Raw genomic sequence first — 22,675 nt, forward strand, 5'->3', positions numbered from 1 at the left:
GTTGAAGTTCAAATTGGAGAGGAAGTCACCATCCCAGGATGGACACGATTATTCTCACTTAAAGTAAAAATTGGAAGAGGACAGAAACTGCAAAATCCTGACGCATATGTTCACCTCAATGCCCATTTCCAACAGCAAGGGTTGAGGTTACACCCAACACCATTAGTCAATATAGAACACAACACCATTCAAATATTGGTGGATAACAGCGACCTTAGGAGTAGGAGTATCACTCTGGGTGCAGGCACCATTATTGGAATGGTGGTTAATGACCGACCTTTTTCCATAGATTTGAACTGATATGACCAATCCCCAATGACTGTTTTGACAGTGATAGCAACAATGACATAACACCGGACGGGATCTTGACCCAGCATGGGGGGAATTTCCTGGTGTACTCTTCCTGCCCTCATGGTAAGGAAGAGGTGACCTGTGACTTCATGAGGGATGAAGTGATATTCCAAGTCCACCAGGACTGCCTTCTCTGCCTAAAACCCTCTGTCCAGGTCAATACTTTAACCAGGGACTGCTCCACCCAGCTGGAGGAGGCCACTGAGATAGCCAAACCGGACGTATTTCCGGGCTTCAGGCAAATGGTTGACGAGAGAGTCAACCTAGCAGATGCCTGGGAGACTCTGGAGCGAAAGCAAAAGTTGAAACAAGTTTTCTTAGATTTTCAGGATCTTTTTGTGGTGGACACATATGACTGTGGTCGCACTGAAATCCATACAACAACAATTCCCACAGACCCTGGCATGACTCCAGTGTTTGTTAAGCAATATCGCTTGCCTCTCGCATCCATCTAGTCTCTCATAGAAATATTTAAAAACCTTGAGCCCCGTGGGATAATTCGTCCATTCCACAGCACCTTTTATAATCCGGTGCTGGGGATTTTAAAACCGAATGGCCAGTGGAGACTCTGTGCTGATCTAAGGGATCTAAACAAACGGGTCCATACGTTCTGATGGCCCCTCCCCTACATTGACCAGGGGATGGCCCAGATCCAGGGGTCAAAGGTATACACTGCCATTGACCTGACCAATGGGTACTGGACCGTACCTGTCAGTAGGGAGGACCAATACAAGCTGGCCTTTACCTTCGGGGGCAGCAGTACACATGGACCCGGACTCCCTTTGTATACATCAACTCTGGCAATTAATTTAATATCTTCTTACACAAGGCCATGCCCGATCTGGGTGAAAGGGGTAACCTGGCCTATGTAGATGATGTTCTGATCAAAAGCTCAACTGTGGAGGAACACATAGTGGAAATCCGTTATGTTCTGACGCAGTTGAGGGTTGATGGAGCAAAACTATCTTTCCAAAAGGCACACTGGGGTAGGACCTGTGTCAATTTCTTGGGGCATGAGATAACTCCTGAGGGTCTCTGTCCCCAGGAAAAGAAAGTGGAAGCACTCCTGAAACTAAAAGACCCCACAACTCTGCATGAGTTAAGGAGCCTCCTTGGACTGACTAATTACAGTAGAAAGTTCATTGAGGCCTACGCAGAGATCACAAGACCCCTGATCCATCTCTTGAAGGGGGGAGGGGTCAAGAGGGCGTGGGGTCTAGAACAAGCCAAGGCAGTAAAGCAACTCAAAAGAAGCCTCTCACAAGCACCTTGCCTAGCTTAGCCTGTCAAAAAGAAGGAGTTCTTCTTGGAGACAGGGTTCTCAAATACATGCTTGACCGCAGTATCATACCAAAAGCATGACAAGGTCAATAAGGTAATCTCCTGTGCAAGTAAGACTTTATCCTCTGATGAGGAAAAATTCAATGATTGTGATAAGGCACTCCTGGCAACGGTGTGGGCATTGACCAATTACAGCCCGTTCATCCAGGGGGAACACATCATAGGGGAGACTTCAGACCAGCCTCTGTAATATCTTCAAAGTGACAGAATCCGGGCCAGAAATGTGAGTAATTCCAGAATTACTTCCTGGATTCTGTCAATGCAAGACTTTCCTGTGGAGGTCAGATGTGGCCAAAACAAGAAGAGTCCCCTCGCACAAGGTCTGGCTGACTTGCATGATTGTGCTAGAGAAAACTGTCTTGAGGACGGAAGTATTAAAGTCCAGGACAACGTGGAGGCGTACCTGAATTCCCTGCACAAGGTCTATGAAGAAGACAAGTGTGAGGGAATGCCCACTGTCTATGTGGATGGGTGCTCCTACAATGTTGATAACAATGGGGAAAAGGAACTAGTGGCCGGTGTGGGGAATGCCTGGGTGAATGATGCCCCAGAACCCTCCGCTGGGTACAAAATCTGTCCCCGTAGTAGTCAGGTGGCAGAGATGATGGCAGTTCATCAAGCTATCCTCACTGCTGTCCAACACCAACTCCACAAACTGGTCATAATCACTAATTATGATTATTTCCAGAACGGGGTCGTGGAGCACCTGGTTAACTGGAAAACTAGAGGCATGCTATGTGCTAACAACAAACCACTCAAACATTGCAAGCTAATACAAAATATTGATGATCTGGTCACCTCTAGTGGGATGACCATCTACTGGAAAAAGATCAAGGGTCATTCCAGAATAGAGGGACCAAACAAAACTGGAACTGACTTAGCTGATCAGCTGGCCAAAACTGGAGCCATCCAAGGGGATCTCCTTGAGACTCGCACCTGTTGGGGGAATTCCCGGTCACTGCTATCACTAGGTCCCAAACAAAAGCTCATAATGAACTCTCAACTGCCCAGTGGAGTAAAGAGACCCCAGATGCTGATTTAATCACGGCTCAAAAAAGGGTATCCAATCATTGGTAAGTTTTATCAACACATTGAGTAGCTTGAGAACTTTCCCCTGACGGATACCGATTGCATTAGGAAAGAGGGCCTCAGAGTGTTGATGAAATGTCCAAAAAGGTTCCGAATCCAAGACAGTTTGTTGGTAAGGAGATCCATATCTGGCTGTGACCAGTGGATGGTCCCGACCTCATTCCGAAGCCTGATGCTAAGTCATGCCCATGATGCGGCCACAGCCGTTCATCGGGGGTTTCACACTACATTATAAATCGTGCGAGAGGTTGCATACTGGCCACACATGGGGCAGGACCTCGACCAATACTTGAACGTGTGTCTTGTATGTGCACAATTTCAGCCAACATCACTCACACACTGTGCTCCCCTCCAAAAGAGGGGGGTGACACTGCCTTGGTCAGATTGATTTACAAGTAGATTTCATCGGGCCCGTGATTCGCTCCTCTTGGGGGAAAAAGTACATGTTAACCGTAACATGCTTGTTTACTAAAGGGGTGGAATGTCTCCCGGCCCCAAATTGCAAGGCAGAAACAGCAGCTGCCCTGATGATCAATCACATCTTCTTGCGCTTTTAACTACCCCAAAGGATTGAGTCAGACCGAGTTAGTCACTTCACCAGCGAAGTGATGACAAAGATGTGGGAGATACTTGGGGTAAAAAGGAAACTACACATTGCCTACCGGTAGGCTTCTAGTGGTGGAGTTGAGAGGTACAATAAAACCATTGTGAGCATACTGAAAAAGTTTGTGTCAGACTCTGGACCAAGTTGGGATATTCGATTACCCCTTGTCCTAATTGCCATCGGATCTACCCCTTGTTCTGCAATTAAAATGTCTCTATTTCAGCTGATGACTGGACGAAGGATGGTGCTACCCCAGCATCTGCTTTATAGAACCCAAAAGCAGACATTGATAAATGCCTCCACAATTCATGAGTATGTTGAGAAACTGATAAAACGCCGTCAACATGCTATTGAGTATGCTAAGTGGAATATAGAAAAATCTGCAGACAGCATGAAGACCCACTATGACCTTAAGACAACCAAAAAGGAATATCAAGTAGGAGACAGGGTCTACCTGTACAATATCCAAAGGAACCACAGCCAAAGAGTGCATATGTTTGCCGAGCTGGAGGGGATCTTTTGAAATTGTGGACAAAATCTCACCAGTCGCCTACAGAATCTGCATCCCTAAGGGCGACTTGACAGAAGAAGAAAAGTGGGTCCACATCAATCAGCTAAAGAGTTGCCACCCCAGGCCCAATTTGCAGCAAATAGAGGAGTCCAAAGAAAACACATTGAGAGAGAATTCTGAAACATAGGAATATTTAAAATTGTCACTGAATGCATGCATGGAATATTTCAAATTGTTACTGAATGCATGCGTATATCCCACTGCTGAAATCCCAATTGGAGGATAGTAGGGGGGAAAATTGCCATAACTGGTTTGTGTTCTGTTTTATAGATTTACCCTGATTATACCTAACAACCAAGGAGGACCTCGTCTGGGACCTGGAAGGAGAAACCCAAAGAAATCCGGAGTGTCGCTCCACACCCGAAAAGAAGTCGGAGGTATCGTTCCTATTACAACCAGAGCCGGCGAGGAGAGTGTGTCGCATCATTCGCTGATGGAAGAAGAACTTACACCTGAATAAACCGGCGTTTCACAAAAAGAAAGAAAAATCCCACTTGCCCGACTTCCCCGTGACCGGAAGTCAAGCCGAAATCGGGGGGGGGGGGTTCTGTGAGATATTTTGACCCTTTACAATGTGCCCCACTACATCACTTTACTACAATGGTGAAGGAAACAGCCCAAAATGGATGCGCTAACTCCTGTGCATGCCAACATCTTGAAACTGCATTTTGTAATAACCAGAAAATGGCTGCACCACCCTGCCAACCCAATTTCAGGTGGGGTAAAACAAGAGTAATCACTACAGGAATGTGCCAGTGTGCTCTGCAACATTCAACATGGAGCAAAGGAAAGAAGGAGCAGTACTTTGCTGTAAACCCAAAATGCCTCTTTAAAATGTCAGCTTTTCAACCATAAAAAGTGTGTTTTATCGCTAGATCCATGCATTTCTACTGAATCATTGAGATTAAAAGGGCCCTGCAATGCCCAGGATCATCCTTTGTGGCTCAGAGGGACCGGGCCTCATGGAATGACAGCTCCTGGCAACAGTATCTTTGTAAAAGCAAACCTGAACTGTGTTTTCATTTTTCCATGGGAAACGCAGCTAAAACTTTGCAACAAGTATCAGAATCAGTTGTGCAGAAAGAAAATCTAAACAAAGGCATGGTACATGTACCCAGGCTGCAAACAACTCCAGCACTCAAGGGAAGAATTAGTGCTGACTAAAATGTGTATTTGCTGCAGATAAAAATCGGATTAAAGAAATAAGTTTAATGTGCTTTTTCAGCAATGAAGAGAAAAAATCACCTGTTTTTAAAGTATGTTCTTGTGTAAAGGATTAATTCTTTAAGAATGTCAAAGGATTGCTAAGGTTAAAAGTCCACCTATTAACTGTTTTAATTTTATATGTTTAAGAGAAAGATTTATAAGATGAAATTTAGAGCTAAACCCAGTCTGAGTTAAATCAACTATATAAAAAAACAGCCCTGCTCTGACAGTTCTTAGCCTGAGAAAGGTTGACACCTCCACTGCTGGCAGGAAAGTTTAATTGCTGCTGGGAGGCCTTGCATACTCATGACAAAGTTACTTCATTATACATTCGTCTGTGCCCCAGGCGAAGACAATGGCAGGCTTGGACACTCACCCTTTCACGGGAGGGGCAGGAAGCTCCACTCTCCAGGGAGAGGCTCCTCATTCAACTTCAAAGGATTTGCCATGTGCTCCCACTTGGGAAGAAAGAAAAAAAACACGTGACTTTTGGGTTTAAAATGCTTATTTTGCCACTGAACTTCAAGACATTTAACTTGGCAGCAAGAATAAGAAAAAGAGTGAAAATTACATACATCTAAATCTGAATGTATGTTATCCATTTGAAAACTTGGTAGAATTTCTTACTCCGTAAGGAACAGAATTTATAAAGAATGGGCAATTGTGCAGAAACTATTAATTTTGCAAATATAATATTGTGTACCCATATTTTATGGGTAAATCCACATATATGTACAGGATTGGGAAATGTTAGGCCAAACCTTTCCTGGTCGAAATTGCCAAAATTCAACAGAAAGGCTAAACCAAGTCCCACCGACTTGGGAGTAGGATTTAAATGGGACACACAAAATATGTAATTTATGTATCTGATTTTCTTAGAGGGCATAACTGCATTAATATGTATTTGTGGGAAAGTTAGATTTTGGTCGCAATAACCATGGGAGGTTTACAGATCATCTCATAAAACATGACACACCTTTCTGTCATCCAACCAGCAAAGAGCAAGGCGGGAACTGTGCTCTTGCCCAATCATAGCCTTGTGGGTGTGGGTAGTAAGTCTGCCCCTACCATAAACTTGAGTGATGTCATTTGGCATGATAAATAAGCAAACCTCACAACACACAGACTCACACTGATTCCAGACTTCATCCTGATTTCTGCGTGGCACCCTGTTCCTGAATTCTCCATCTTTGTTCCTGATTCCAGATTTCTTTACAAAGCCAAGGCCTCTGTATTGCTGAACTCCTTTTCAGCTAGCCCCAAATTCTGAAGCGATCCCAAAACCGAAGGGAAGAATTTTGATCCAATCTGGCTTGCTACCACTAATTGCTTGCCTGCTCCAAACTCGCCATCCCACTGATCTCCGGTCTCCAGTAACCAGCGCAGTCCAGTGCAGTCCGGTCCGAGATGCCAATCCAGGTGGCCAGAACCGCCCTGCTGACCTAATTCTGCCAAATGTGCCCTGCTGCCCTTTAGACTGATCCATGTGACGCCCAGAGACCCTGACGGTCCAACATCTTAAATTAAAGTTGACTGTAAGTATTAATAGGAATCACAGTAAACTATAGCATATTTTGCATTGCCTTGTCCTATCCCAATCTCTCAACCACCCTATATTTTCCTTAAGAACCTGTAATATTGTTTGAATCATTCTTGCAACCCTGTCTGTAATTCCTAGCGCCGATTGTTCTCTTTATTTTAGTTTTACTAGACCATAAGCCATTAGTGATTTTGATTAAATAAAGTAATTCCCATAAAGAAAACGAGGTATCCGCCACATGAAGGGCTACAAGTGGCCGTGTAACTGTGGAGGTTAAAGGGTGGAATTCTCTTTTTCTTAGCCATTAAATCTAGTTTAAGTAAAATCAACCTGTGATTTTAAAACCGATTTTCTGTTTTTCTCTGCTCTATTTTCTAAAAACACCTTTCATTCAAACTAGCATAACTTCCTCAATTTAATAGCTAGAGACTTCATTCACTCTTACTTAAACATAAGACCTGTAGCTATATCCCAACACAAAAACTGCATCCCAATACAGTGTATTTCATCCGTTTGTCTTAAAAACCGTTTAGTGAATTTTAGGGGGGAATTTGCATTTCTGCAAAAGTTTACACATGTGATTTTCAATTTAATTTATTTCTAAACTTCCATAAAGATTCAAAGTGTTTACTATTGCTCATACTAAAGCTTATGTTTGTCAGCATATTTTCTGTGTTGCTCCCATAGGAATTTATATAGATTTAAGGATTTGTGCACACTTTTCATTGTTTTGCTAAGCCATTTTCAAATGTCATTTTAAAAGTGCAAGATTTGCAAAGCTTTGTTCTCTCTTGTTTGGGGAGGGAAGGTTGTATTCAAATCCTGTACACTGATCTTTACTCCTGAATACCTGCTGCTTAGTCACATCTGTTTAGAATTGCTTATTAGTGGGTTAAGACATTTAGCAGGTGGAAATCGTAATTCAAGCACTATCTTTCAAACAAGCCAAAACTGTTCTTTTCTCTGTATTTTCCTTCTGTGTTTTAAAACGTGAACTCAACTGCCTTACTTAATTTCTTATTTGTATTGTCTCCACATTGGTGATTGCTGCCCCATATATTAAAACATATGTTTGATTTGAATTTTAAATAAATAAATAAATATTATCTTTAATATTATCTTTACAAACCAGCCCGATTCCTGGTCCATTGTGACCTGGGGATATTTTGAGAAGGGGTGTGATATGAGTGGTATATCACTCAAAATATTGAACCTATATACACAATAAAATAAGTATTTCACTTGCGCACTGCATACTAGGCTGAGACCAGGGTGTATTGCCTGATTGAAATCCTTAACAGGACGACACACAGATTCTGGTTTCCCGGCTCATGAGCTGCCTAGAGGATATGGGTGCCTGGATGGCAAATAATTCACTAAAACTTAATGGTAGTAAAACTGAGGTCCTCGTGGTAGGCACAACTAGTCCTCTCTCTTACTGCACTCATGATTTCTGGCCTGTCTCACTTGGCCCTTTTCCTTCTCCGTCCCCTTTAGTGAGGAATCTGGGGATAAAGTTGTCATCCTCTCTCTCTATGGCTGAGTAGGTTGGTGCAGTCTGCAAATCCAGCCATTTTAAACTGCACACTCTGCAGAAGGTTCTTCCCTTAATTCCCTGTCACTTTCATGCCCCTGTGGTAGCAGCCCTGCTTCTTAGTACAGCCGATTATTGTAATTTACTTTACTATGGCCAACCACGCTATCTGATAAATCACATTCAAATGCTCCAGACTGCAGCGGCCACAGTAGTTTTGCGACCTATGGCACGAACACACATGTCACCGCCCTGAAACAACTGCACTGACTTCCGATTGAAAAATGTATCCTGTTTAAATCAATGTGCCTGGTGCACCGAGCATTTTACAAGATAGGAGCAGAATATCTTCAGGAAAGGTTTGTTCACTATGTTCCTGCTCATTCTCTTTAGTCCCAGACTGCCCTATTACTATCTGTCCCCCAAGTTAGAGGGATTCGGACTGGCAGCTGTGCCTTTTCCGGGGTAGCCGCAAAAGCGTGAAATCAGCTGCCATGGTAACTTCATGCAATCCCCAACCATTTGGCATTGTGATGGTCCCTGAAGACCCTTCTCTTTTAAATGCGTGTCTGCTCCATCATTCGTCTTCTCCTGTTCAGCACCAAGATGCCGCTCTATAAATCCATATAACATAACATAACATAGCAGTGGCTACCATGGCGGAGGTGTAGCACCATCGACCAATTAGAAAGTACAACACACACACACATCATACATACCCTGCTCATACAAACTACTAGAAATTCAAACTAGGAATCATTTTACTGGAAACAGAGAAATACTGCAGATATCATGGCTGGTTTGAAAACTGGGTGGCTGATTGGAGACAGTTGCCTGTTTGGTTGCTGGCTTTCTGTGGAAATATTAAAATTGACCTATGTTTTAGAGATTGTACCATTAAATGGTTTGGATTGTGGGTAATGCGTTGTTTCCAGGTTTTTCCAAAATTGTTAAGTCTGAGAAGTACAGGGCACCCAGACATCATAATAATTCATTGTGGAGGCAATGATTTGGGGAATGTACGAGGGATGTCCCTTACTTTAGTGATGAAACAAGACATGGGAAAACTAATGGAACTATTTCCTCACACCATCTTTTTCTTTTCCAATCTCATGCAGAGGCAAAAATGGAAATGGACCACTAGATTTAATAGTAAAATTGAGAAATCCCATAGAAATGTTAATAAAGCAGTTTCAGCATTCATGACAGACCACAACCAATTATGGATTGCGAACATACAGTTCTACATGGCCAATTTCTATAGAAATGACAGAGTACACCTAACTGATGAAGGAAATGCAGTGTTCCTTGAGAACATCAAAACAGTACTCCTGATGTGCTAAGGTTCTACAATCAGGGTACCGCAAAATAGTCCTTTTAAGGACTACTCATCATTCATAAATACACAAATACAAAAAATAATAACCCAAAAGCATTTTTTATTATAGCCGCAACTACAGTTCATTCACTTTTACAATAGCCATGGCTACAAAAAGTCAGTTAAATGGGGGACGGACTTCAAGTTTCATAGTACAATCCAACTTCAATGATAAATACAGAACACTACTGATGTACTTGTGTTAAGTGACTGCAAAATACATAACAGTAAACTAGGTAGGAAAACATTGCATACCAACACAACATAATACCATACGTGAAAATACACAACCTACAATACATTGTATGGCACATCTAAAACTGGACTACAATTTCTCCTTTTATATTCATGTTGTTAAACCTTTTTCTTCTATCTTTCTCCAAAGTCTCACACACATACTTAAACTTCTGAAAAGACACAACCAAAGTAAAAAAGACTCTCTAATAACGCCATGGCCTTTGACTATGGGCAGTGATTTTTCACTGCCTACGTCAATATACCAAAACAAAGTACTTTCAAACAAATATAAAACAATGAAACCCCAAACTATGTAGCTGCGACTATCGTAGTACACATACCCTGGGCTGTGTATTGTCTTTTGTAGTCTCTGATATAAGAGCGAATATCGGCAAACAGTTGAAGAAAAATGCTTTCCTCCCCCCCTGCACCTCACAATGTGCCCCCCTCATCTGTGCCAGCTCCTCCACTCCCCAGATGGCCTCCTCACCTGCCCAGCCCTCTGCCTTTCACCTCAGAGCACACGCTGCTTCTGTGGTGCAGTTTGCTTTCAGATGCCGGCTACTCGTGGGTACAGCCGAGGCTAAAGAAGGCTGCTTGGTCCCTGAACTCCCTCCAACTCCCAAATTTCACTCAGTGCTTTCTAGCCATCCCCCACCTCTACCCTGACGGCTTTTGTATTTTTCTTTACCAGCACATAGCTTTTTACTGCATTTCATTTTCCCATAACCTCGGCTACAACCGTAATTATCTCTCGCATCGAGAGAAAACAAGTTGGCAGTCCTTTCATTTCTGAAAACCATGAACCTGCAATTCACCATCGGAGATATAACTATAATTTTTGGAGAAGTGGTTATTTTAAAATAACGGGTGTATAAGGTAAGGCAAGGAACCCTTTTTTTTTTATAAGGGGGCTTGACTCCAGAGAGTAAGGCGAAAGTTTTGAGAAAAGAGTGGAGTCAGCAGCTACCCTGGTCATTGACACTTCGGTAGGATTCTTTTTTGGGGAAGGCAGTGGAGCTAAATTAGCACATATCTGTTAGCTCTTAACATAAACACTGAAGATTTAAAAACAAAGGGTATTCGGAGGGAGACACTGCGGAAAAGGAACCTACCTAGGGTAGTTGGAGCATCATGGTTAGCGTGGTTTGATATGGGCCAGAATCTGGGTAAGTCGCTGGCGATTAGTTGAGTCCAAAAATGGACCGACGGTTTATTTTCTGCAGTGTCTCCCTCCGAATACCCTTTGTTTTTAAATCTTCCCCTATAACACTCCATCCTTTGTCTCACCAATTTCAGGTGCCTGGCACTTAACAAACACCTCTGTGCTCAAAAGCTCCCCCAGTCCTGAAGACAGTCCGGTGCATACACCAGCAGGTTCCACGTTCTCAATCGCTGGCCGCTCCATCTACTCACTGAACTAGAAACACCTGAACTCTATGTGTGTCGACAAGTTTTACATACTGCCGCAACACTAGCAGTATATGTAATTACAGTCACTATTGATGTACTAACCCACCTATATGCACAACCATTGTATAACCTTGTGTAAAAAATGTTTTTCAGTGCCAAGGATGGCATATTTCGCTTTTTTACTCTTGAAAAGGTGTTTTACTCTTGAATATTTAATAAATCTCAACCTTTTATGTTTGAAAAAGAATCTAACTTCTTTGTGTTTATGTTAAGAGCTAACAGATATGTGCTAATTTAGCTCCACTGCCTCCCCCAAAAAAGAATCCTAAAAAAGCGTCAATGACCAGGGTAGCTGCTGACTCCACTCTTTTCTCCCAAAAAATATTTTAAAATAACTACAGCACGGAATAACCCCAAACCACACATGGATCACCACTTCATGCCGAAGGTGTTTTGGGCCTGGTCCAAATCTGTACATCGGTTTGGGCTGTGCTCTTTGGCAAAAGTGTTACTTTTTGTCTATGGGAAAATGAATGCGAAGTAGGTGGCACTTTTGGAAAAACAAAATGTTGTTTACGCTTAATAACACTTTGATTTTGTAACAATTCTTTACTAAACTTTGCAGTCCGAGGGGGCCTGCAGTCTTATAATCACTTCCGGAATTTCAGCCAAATTCGTTATTCGAATCAAAAGTTAAATAGAATTCTGAGGGGTTCCTATGTGTCTCCGACTCACCTTATAATTTATATATATGTACCCCTCCATCCCAACTAACTATAGGCCCATTACTATGGTGCCCTTCCTTCTTAAAATACTCAACAAAGTATCTTATCTTCAAATACAGAAATAACTCAAAACTAACTATCTCTGAGTTGCCCGCCAATCTGGCTTCCGGCCACAATACGGCACTGAAACGGCACTAGTTTATTCAAAAACTCAAATTGATGAGCTCAAGGACAAAGGGAAAACTGCCATGCTACTCCTCCTTGACCTGTCAGCCGCCTTTGACCTGGTGGATCACAAAGTTCTGTGCAAACACATGGCTTCGGCTGCCCACTTCTCTAAGGACACAATAGCATGGGTCCAATCCTTTTTAAATAACAGAACCATGAGAGTTTTCTCACTGTCAGCATCAGCAGACCTTACCCAGACTACCTGCAGCGTTCTATAAGGATCTTGTGTATTGCCAACAATGTACAATATATTTACAAAGCCTCTGTTTGACAAATTGAACAGTCTGGGTGTGACCTACACTAACTATTCAGATGACACCCAGATCCTCATACCCCTTTCGGGCAACTGCCATAAGGGCACGGCTTTGGTGAATAAAATGTACCTCCTCAGATTGTCCATCATCATCCAGGCATGGATGGCTATGCATGGTCTATGCCTGAATGATGACAAAACAGAACTCATCGCCTTGGGTACCTCAACCAACCAAAATAGAATCCAGTTACTCATCCTTCATAATCTATGGAAACCTCATGAAGGTGACCCAAGAGGTAAAAACTTTAGGCTTCTACCTTGACTCTACCCTATCCTTCTCCAAACAAGTTAACACGCTGGCGTCTTCCACGGCGTACACGTGCAAACTTATCAGAACAGGTAGACCATTTCTCTCATACAATAGCTGTATTATTCTTGCCAGAGCCCTTAACCTGTCACGGCTGGACTATTGCAATGCCTTGTACATAGGAGCCAATAAATCTATCATTACTAGAATAGAAACCCTACAGAATAATGCCCTTAGAGCTGCCCTATGTATCTCTAAAAGAGAGCACATTGCTGAGAGTAGACGATTGAACAATTGACTACGGATAAACGACAAAATCCTCCTCAAAAGTGCCTCACTCACCCACAAATCTCTCAACAATGCCGCACTGCTATACCTTTCGGAGAGATTCCATAAAAGGACATCCTTAAGGCCAACCAGATTAGTAAACCGAGACTGCTTGTCCATCCCCAGATTCAAATTATCTATGGTAGGAGGCAACAGTTTCCCCGTCAAAATGGCCAAACTCTGGAACTCCCCATTCCCCACATTGAGAGTTGACCAGTCGTATCAGAACTTCAGATCAAACACCATCCTCTGGTTAAAATCTACGGACCACTAACTTGCACTTTGCAGGATGCCTGCCTGCACATTCAATACTAGTAAGAATATTCACCGACCACACTCAGTGACATTCACACGTCCCTGTAAACTGCCAATAAAATCTGTAAATATGTAAATAATTTCACTTCCGGACTGCACCATTCCAGCTAGCACTGAATATATCTGTGCACCCCTGTTGTAATTAATATACTTTGTTCTATGTCTGTATGTAACTAAGCTTCGTACATTCTTGTAACTGTTGCACCCTAATACCCTCGGGTCTGGTGCGCCTTATAAATAATAAAACAAACAAACAAACAAACAGCCCATAGACTCTGCCTGAATGACGACAAAACGGAGCTCTTGGTTCTTGGAACAGCTGCCAACCTAAAAAAAAATGAATACCAACTACTCTGCCTTTAATATCAACAGAAATTCAATTAAGGAAGTACAAGAAGTAAAAACCTTAGGCTTCTACCTCAACTCCACACTAACCTTGAATAAACAAGTAAACTCTATGGCATCTGCAGGTGTAAATTAATCAGGGCCTGCGGGCATTCTTATACAAATCTAGCTGCATCATCCTGGCCAACGCCTTGATACTCTCGAAATTGGATTATTGTAACGCCCTCTACCTAGGTGCAAATAAGTAAATTCTGGACAAAATACAAATCTTACAGAATAATGCTCTAAGAACTGCTCTGAATATTCCCAATAGAGAACATGTATCAGAGCTAAGGAGAGAATATCATTGTCTGAAGATAATTGACAGAATCCCATTTAAAACAGTTTTCCTTTCCTTCAAGTGCCTTAACACAGCAGCAACCCCTTATCTAACCGAGAGAATAGTCAGGAAATCCTCCACCCACCCCTCTAGAACTGCAAACTCATTTGACTTAAAATACCTAGATGTAAGCTAAAAAAATCTTGTGGTAATAGTTTCCCAGTTAAAGCTGCACAGACCTGGAACGCACTTCCACTCTCACTCAGAGTGGAACAGTCCTACCTCAGCTTTAGACGCAATACCCTGAACTGGTTGCGATCCAACAACATTTGACTCTGCTGTTCCCTATTGCTTTTGTATGTATCATTCACTTTACTATTTTTCTCCTACTATATAATTTTGCACTCCTGCCTGTATAATCCTTTTCGCAATATGATGTACTATGTAACTCAAGCTTAAAGTATTCTTGTATTTGTTGCGCCCAGTTACCTCCGGGTTCGGTACGCCCTATATATATATATAATCTTCAAAAATAAACTCGAAGACAGAATTGAATCTATGTTGCTCAATTTGTGTATCCTGTTGTCTTATATATTATGAATTATATGAATACATGTATGTATTTCTTTTTCCATGAAAGGTACTTCTTCGTATTAGTGTTACCAGCTTCAATGGCCTTTCTTGAAGGAGTTTAACTTAAATTAATGATGTACTCCATCTGATAAAAATGTCAAATGTGTCACACAATATATTATAATTGTAAATCCCTATATTAGTACAACATGACCATAAAACAGTTTGTAACAATAAAGAAATCACCTTTTCACCCTTTAAACACATGGGAGTTAATGTTCGGTGTAATGGGAACGCATGCATTGCAAGAATCCCTACAACTTTACACATGCTCTTCATGTTCTCCAGATTTTATCTGTAAAGCTGAGCACAATTCCACTGAGTGGAATATGGCTTTTGCCACCCGCATACCCTTGGTGAGGAAGGATAGCACAGGGTCAACGCGTTTGTCTCAGAAACAAACAGTGCAGCAGCGCAACACAGTTTTGAATCTTGATCCTGCACTTAGAAACCACTCGCTGGTATTAAGCACGTTATAAAAGAACATTTATAATTATGGGAAGTACAAATCCACGTGCATTATCATAACCACCTGATTTTGATGCTGACAAGAATGCATTCAATTTCTATGGCGTTAATCTGCATCTAACACCCTCTTTAGGCTGCACCAATTCTGATTAAAACCACTCATTTAATTTGTAATTGCTTATTATTCTATGTGTGTGCGCAGTTTGAGAGCAAACCCTTTCTTTCTCTAATACCTTCTAAAAGCAGACAGATTCCAAAGGAGTCCATTGTAAATGTTGCCCGGCATGAGGAAATGGTAGGCAGCATTTACACAGTTTGCAAAACAAAGTGGAAACAGGAGTCAAGGCAATTTGGCCGTTTTTACTCCTTCTGTTTACACTTTGAAGTGCAAATGAAAAAACATGCATGAAGGGGATTTTATTTCCACTTCAATGCAGCATAAAAGGACTTCTCCATGCACTGTATATGCTTTTAGAAAATAACATCCAATGGGATTTAATTACAAGTTCAATCAACTTGTTGTCTGTTGTCTTTACACAGGGGGTAATTCATAGAATTCGGCGCACAAGTGACGCACGTGGCTGGCACACAGAGTGCGTGTGCAGCAGTCTGCGCCAGCCGCATGCGCCAAAACCCATTTCAACGCACAGCGTATTCATGGATTTCGACATCCATGACCAGCCGTGGCACAAAGCGCCGCAGCGACCATGCAGCAGCGCCAGTAATGCCCCCAATCCCTCCCCATGCGCCAGGAACATCGCACAAATCCCCTAAAGGCGCAAATCCCAGGGGACCAGCATACAGCCCCCCCAAGCACAAAAACGCATGTAAAAGTCCACGCGCACCCCTCAAAATACACATACCACTCTTGCGCTATCGAAAACGCGTGGAAATCTCCCCGCGCACCCCTCGGAATACATGTACCCTGCTCACGCTATTGAAAACACGTGGAAAAGTCCATTCACCTGGCAAATCACTCCGTATCAAGCTGGCCACGCGACAAAACACGGACAACCACGCTCCTGCCCAGAAGGCCGAATTACTGCCCCCCAGTCGCCCGAGCAGCCTCCCACAAGCCATCTGCTGCTGCCTGCCTGCCTGCTGCCACCGTACCCTGCCATTTGGTGCCTGCACATCTGCTATCTGCAGGGGTCCAGTTGCAGTGACCCCGACTGTACCATCACTCCACAGCCCAGCCCCAGGACCCAGTTGTCCACCCACACCTTCCTCGGGGGTTGCCATGTCCGACACAACACCTTCCGGCACCAGTGGCAACCCCCAGCCAGAGAGGCAGAGGGCTACCAGCTTCAGTGAAAAGGAAGTTGGTATCCTGGTGGAGCAAGTTCTGGGGCATTATGATGCCCTCTTTACACCATCGTGCACCGACAAGGTAGGACGGAAGGGGATCTGAAAGGACATAGTGCGTGCCATCAACGCGGAGGCGGTGGCACCCCGCAACACGAAACATGTCCAGAAGTACTGGGAGGACTACAAGTGCAGGACCCTCAAGAAGGCCCGGCGCCTCTTGGAAGCAGTAGATGCAGTAGGGCCAGCTTATCACCCAGCAGATGAGGGTCCTGGAGCGTAATCGCTCAGTGCTTCACCAGCAGATCCTCAGGATGCAGGCCTGTCTGGAGTTCAGCGGTAAGTGGCCATGCACTCACGTTTAAAAAAGGGCATGTTGCAGTGTGCTGGTAGTTAGCTACTTGGCTGCATGTGTGAAATGGGTCATGTTTGGATGTGTGTGTGCAGGGACATGATGGTGCCACATGTGAGTCCAGTCAGGCATGACCCACATGGATGGTGCATGTGTAACAATGCACAATGCAGAGCAGCATGCGGAATGCACACTTGTATGCATGCCTTTGTCTGTAATTTGACATGTTTGGGGTGTGAGAGATGTATACTGTTGTCATGGACATGCATGATGTACATGTCTGTGTGTCTGAGTAGTGTGTGCGCCATGGATGCATGACACATGTTGGTGATAATGTGCTGATTCACTGATACAGCCTAGCCATCCCTGTATCCACTTTGTCTGGGGGTATCCCAGGCCAAATGCATGACCCTCCGGTGATGTGTGTGTATGTGACCAGCATGTCCCATGGTGCATGTGAGAATTAACCCCCCATTGGATGCAACTACTGTGCCTTGGAAATGGATGCCAATGTATGTTGCATGTGCCATGCCTGTTCCTGCATGTGTGTTGCCTGCACTGAGCCATGCGTTGTGGAGGGACATGATGGAAGTGACGTTTGACAGTGCCAATCATGTGCCATTGCTTTGTGTCTAGGGGACTATAGTTCAGTACCCTGATGCCTGTGTTCAATGTCTCCCTTTACACAGCGGTGAGTGAAGAAGAGGGCGGAGACGGTGCTGTGGGGGAAATCGGCAGGGATGCCTCCACCGGCCAGCGATGCAACGCCCAGTCACCCTCCCAGGAAATAGCATCATCCGGGAGCGAGGGGACTGGTGCCGCGTCTGTCACTATGGCTGCAGCGGAAGGGGCGGATGGGCCCCACAGGGGCTTGCAACGGCATAAGACGGTGCAGAGCCATCCAGGTTGGTGGTGGGTATAGAGGAGGAGGAGGCCGCTACATAGCCGCACATGGGGGCTGGTGAGGGTGGTACCACTGGTGCAAGTGGTGCAGTCCAGGGGCAGGAGACAGCACAGGTTGCCGCGGAGGTGCCTGTGCATGTCTCTGTCCCTGACACTGTGACTGCATCACCATGCACCATCAGGGATGCCCCGTCCGAGGCCCGTCCGCATATAGGGGGGAGGTCCATGTCATCTGGCACTCCATTACCTGCAGACGAGGGGACCCGTGACCGGATGGAATCCATCCTGATTGGTTTCACGTTGCGCACACATGACATTCGTGATGACGTGCGTGCTCCCTGGGGGGACCACACACATCATCACAAAGAGCTGTGTGCCAACGTGGCCCAGTTGGGAGGGTCCATGGTCGGGGGTTTCATCCATGTGTCGGCCAGTCTTGCAGCCATCTCTTCCTCTGTGCACACCATATGCCAGTCGTTCTCCATGCCGTCTTCTGGCCCAGATGCCACCAGGGCCCCCTCTGGATCTGCCCCAACCAACGCTGCCAGCCTGGTGGAGATCCCATCCCTCCCACAGTCAGGAGTCTGAGGTCCAGCAGGGGTGGACACCCCAACAACTGGACCCCAGCGGATGGAGGATGTGCCAGCATCATAGGGCAGGGCACGTGCACGACGGTGCCGGTGGATTCCATCATCCCAGATGTCGTCGTGGTGGCAGAGGCAGTTGCATCGGAGGCAGCGGCAGGCTCAGCATGGGAGGCATCATGGCTCAGGGCCATCAAAATCAGAGGGACAGGCATCGGCCGGAGGGCAGGAGGACCCTGGATTGGGAGTGCCTTCCATGTGGCAGCAGTTGGGCCAGCGGATACATGCAGAGTTGCGGCGGGCGGAGGAGGCATTGCTCACTATGGTCAGGGCAGAGAACTCCATGCGCAGGGCGGTGAGGCAGGCTGAGTGCCTCGAGGCAACTTGCAGGGATTTGGAGGCCGCAATGACTGCATCCCTGCAGGACCTCAAGGCCAAAGGGAGTTCAATGATGCCCTGGCCCGGAACATCAAAGAGTGATCACCTGCCAGCAGGCCCCGACTCATGTCCCCCTGCACTCCCACCCACCCAGTAGTGATGGGCACCTGCCAACAGGCCCCGACTCATGTCCCCCTGCACCCCAAGACGGGCCCCGACTCATGTCCCCCTGCACTCCCTCCCACCTACCCACCATTGACGGCACCTGCCAGCAGGCCCCGACTCATGTCCCCCACCCACCTCCCACCCAGCAGTGACATGCACCTGCCAGCAGGCCCTGACACATGGCCCACCGAACAACATATCCTAACTGTGGGTTTTAAGGGGCAAAAGAATGGGGTTGGGGCGATCCCCCCATTAAAAAAAATTAAAAAAACATGCATTTGATGCTTTTTTTTCATTGTTCTTTTTTAGATGCTAAGGCATTCGATGCTTTGGCATTTGATGCAATCACTATAAACCTCATGACAGAGCATCTTTTATTAGCATTAAGGGTACACTATCCAAACGGATCGGACATGAGCACTATCATGAAAACGGACAATGAAAGATGAAGATGCAGCAAAATAGATACAGGAACTGCAAGATAAATCATGTTTGGAAACATGGGAACCCTGGGATAAAAAAATTGGTATGACATCCTTTCATATATATATATATATTGGGTGTGGGTGTTCAGGACTAGATACAAAATTAAAGGGGATGTAGCTTGGGCGCGGGAACCCCAATATAAAAAAATAAAAATGTGATGAGTTTTTTCATGAACATTTCCGCTGAGAAAAAACCCTGTGAAATGTCATCCTGCGATGAAATGACATGGAACCAAAACATTCCAATATTTTATCACAGTTTGAGTAGGAGGTTACCGAAAGCGATCCAATCAGAATTGAGGAAAATAGTAGGTATGGAAATGAAACCATGGGCTGAAATCCAAACAATTACAGTTCATTTTTGCAGATTGAGGGAAGAAAGGGAGAAGAAAACAATTGAACAAAGAGAGAGGAATGAAGACATGTTGGCACAAAGAAAAAAGCAAAAGTAACAATGGAAACAACTGTAATCACTAACGCTGTGCAAGGTAACTTTGAACAGAATTGGTCACAAACAGGGCCAACCGGTTATGTAGCTGGTAAGGGCAGAAGGAATGTACTACCCCAGAGGAAGGGGTTTTCAGAGGGGGAGAGGAAAATTTGGAAGTGCATTTAGAGGTGGACATGGAAATGGATTTTTTAGTGGATGTGGTGGTGATGGAGCAGGCCCTAGATTTGGTGGGTTTGGAGGATTTGGAATGCAATGTTTGACATCTGGGAAAACAGGACACTATGCACGAACATGTAGAAGCAGGGAGGCAGCATTTTATGGTTTTGCTCCCTATGGAGTAGGTGTATTAGCAGCAGTGCCTGCTTAAAATACATTCCAATACCATCCACAGTATCAGATAAAGCACAACCCCGACCAGCAGAATACTATGCACCAACCAATACCCCTTTCCAAATGCACAGAGTGAAATGCAGCTACAACAGATGCCATATCCCATGGCAAACAACATGGACACAATGCAACCACAGCAAACACAATACACTGCTACGACACATCATAATGCGCCATTGCAGCAACAAACACCAAATCCTCTGCAAGCACATGCTCAGAACATCCCACAGCAGTGGAACAAGAACTTGTTACTGCAAGGTGTTGTACAACCCACAAAGGCCAGTACATATAAAACAAATGTGATGTGCCTGATACTTTCAGTAACCCCAGATTTAGAAGAGGAACCACAGGTTTCAGTGACAACAGGAGAAAGGACATTTTCGTTTCTGGCGGACCGAGGAGCAACCAAACCCTGTATCAGAAAGAAGGGTTTTATTTATCAGACATCGTAATGGACACACAGGGATTTTCTATGGCAATGATGATGGTTCCTTTCACAGAATATTTACCAATAACAGTAGGAATAACAGTATGCCAGTGAACATATTGGGTAGGGACGTCATGAGCAAATTAAACATGACCATTTCATCTACTGAAAATGGAATAGTGTGTTCCACTCCAGGTATACACGATGCATGAGCAGCGGTAGTGTTACAGGCATTTTTAGCAACAATGTTTATTGAGGAGTGCCACTAGACCCCCATTTATTTGTTATGGAGTACAGATAATACTGGGATGGGTGCCTAGAATAGAGGACACAGTATTATGCTTATCTACAAAATATATGTTTAGACCAGGAGGGCCTAGAGAGATTGCACATGGGACATTAATTACTGTACATTTAGAAACAGTGATGATAAAAGAAGTAGCAACCATATTACATGGTGTAAATGTGGAGGGTATTGAATGGCGCTCAGTCTTGTGCATTCATCCAACATTACGTTTGACTGATTTATCTGACAAAGAACATTTTCCAGATGATGATAAGGACAGAGAGGCAATGCTCGAGGTTGCATAACAAATCAGTTAATAGACGTGCATAGGGAAGTACCACAGAAGGTACTGTTAGCCAAAACATTTTCCAACAGGTTCAGGCAGATCTGCACACAGTGCCTTAATAGCTATGGACCAGCAACCCCAATGGTGTGTTTTTTTAAAAAAAGGAGTAGGTGCAGTAAGACTCAAACTAAAACAAGGAGCTTTATTACTCTGAGTGAGACAATGCATAGTGTCTAGAGACACAGAGGAGGGGATATATGATACAATTGCAGCATTGTTGCAGCAAGGTATTAAAGTACCATCAGACTGCCCATGTAACATGGCTGTGTACCCTGTGAGAAAAAGCAAAAGGAGGGTCTTGGAGATTAATACAAGATCCACAGCCCCTAAATAACATAGTGGAAGCAGAATTTCCAATAGTTTCAAATCCGGAAACCATACAATGTAACATACCCACAAATGCAGTGTATTTTACGGTAATAGATTAAAAAAATGCTTTAATTTACATACCATTGCACCCAGACTCACAATATTTGACCCCATTTACTTACTGCAGTCAAAGACTGCAACATATCCATTTACCTCATGGGCACTCTGAATCACCCAGTGTGTTTAACAGAGTACTACAAATGGACTTGGATACAATATGTTGATATCAGCTTGGTGTGCAGCAACACAGAAGATGAATACAGGAATGATTCTGTGCTGCTCCTGATGCTATTATAGTAGAGAAGGAGTACAAAGTAGATAAAGACAAACTGTAATATTGTCAAAAGGAAGTAATATATTTGGACAAAGTAATATCAGCAGAGCAGAAGGAAGACGAGTGACACCATAGAGAGCAGAAGGAATACACAACACACCACACCCAGCTACAGTAAAAGAAATGTTTCTAGTGCAATTACTGCCGATCCTGGATGCACTTTATACACCAAGCCCCTCTTACAAGGATTAAAAGAAGAACAGGAAAGTAATGTGTCTAGTCAGTAGAGATGCCGAAGCATTCAATGAACTAAGCAATACAATTCACACCAACCCATTGCTAGCAGCAGCAGATTACTAAAGATTGGTTTTCTTGTTCTCCAATTCCAATGGTTACGTGATGATGGTTGTCCTCTTTTTTCTTTCTTTTTTTTTCTTTTACTTTACTTATTTGGAAAAGTTCATTTCCATCAAAGAGTATAATAGATAAAACACGATAAATCATCAAAGAAGCATACATAGGATAGATAAAATGACATATCATTAATAAGACATTAAATTAGTTTTTTAAAATCATAAACTAATTAATTTAATATAACCAACTGTGCAATCTAAGGGCTCTTTCAATATACAAATAAACACACTGCGCCATAAACAAATGCGGGTCTGATAAAAGAAACCAAAGGGCTGCTAGAACATGTCTCAATCCACAAGCTCTCAATAATGCCACAAAGGCAGTGCAGAAAAACATAAAGTGTTGCAAATCATCTGCGTTAT

This window comes from Ambystoma mexicanum, chromosome 10, assembly GCF_040938575.1.
Source record: "Ambystoma mexicanum isolate Mex_15411 chromosome 10, UKY_AmexF1_1, whole genome shotgun sequence".
NCBI lineage: Eukaryota > Metazoa > Chordata > Amphibia > Caudata > Ambystomatidae > Ambystoma > Ambystoma mexicanum.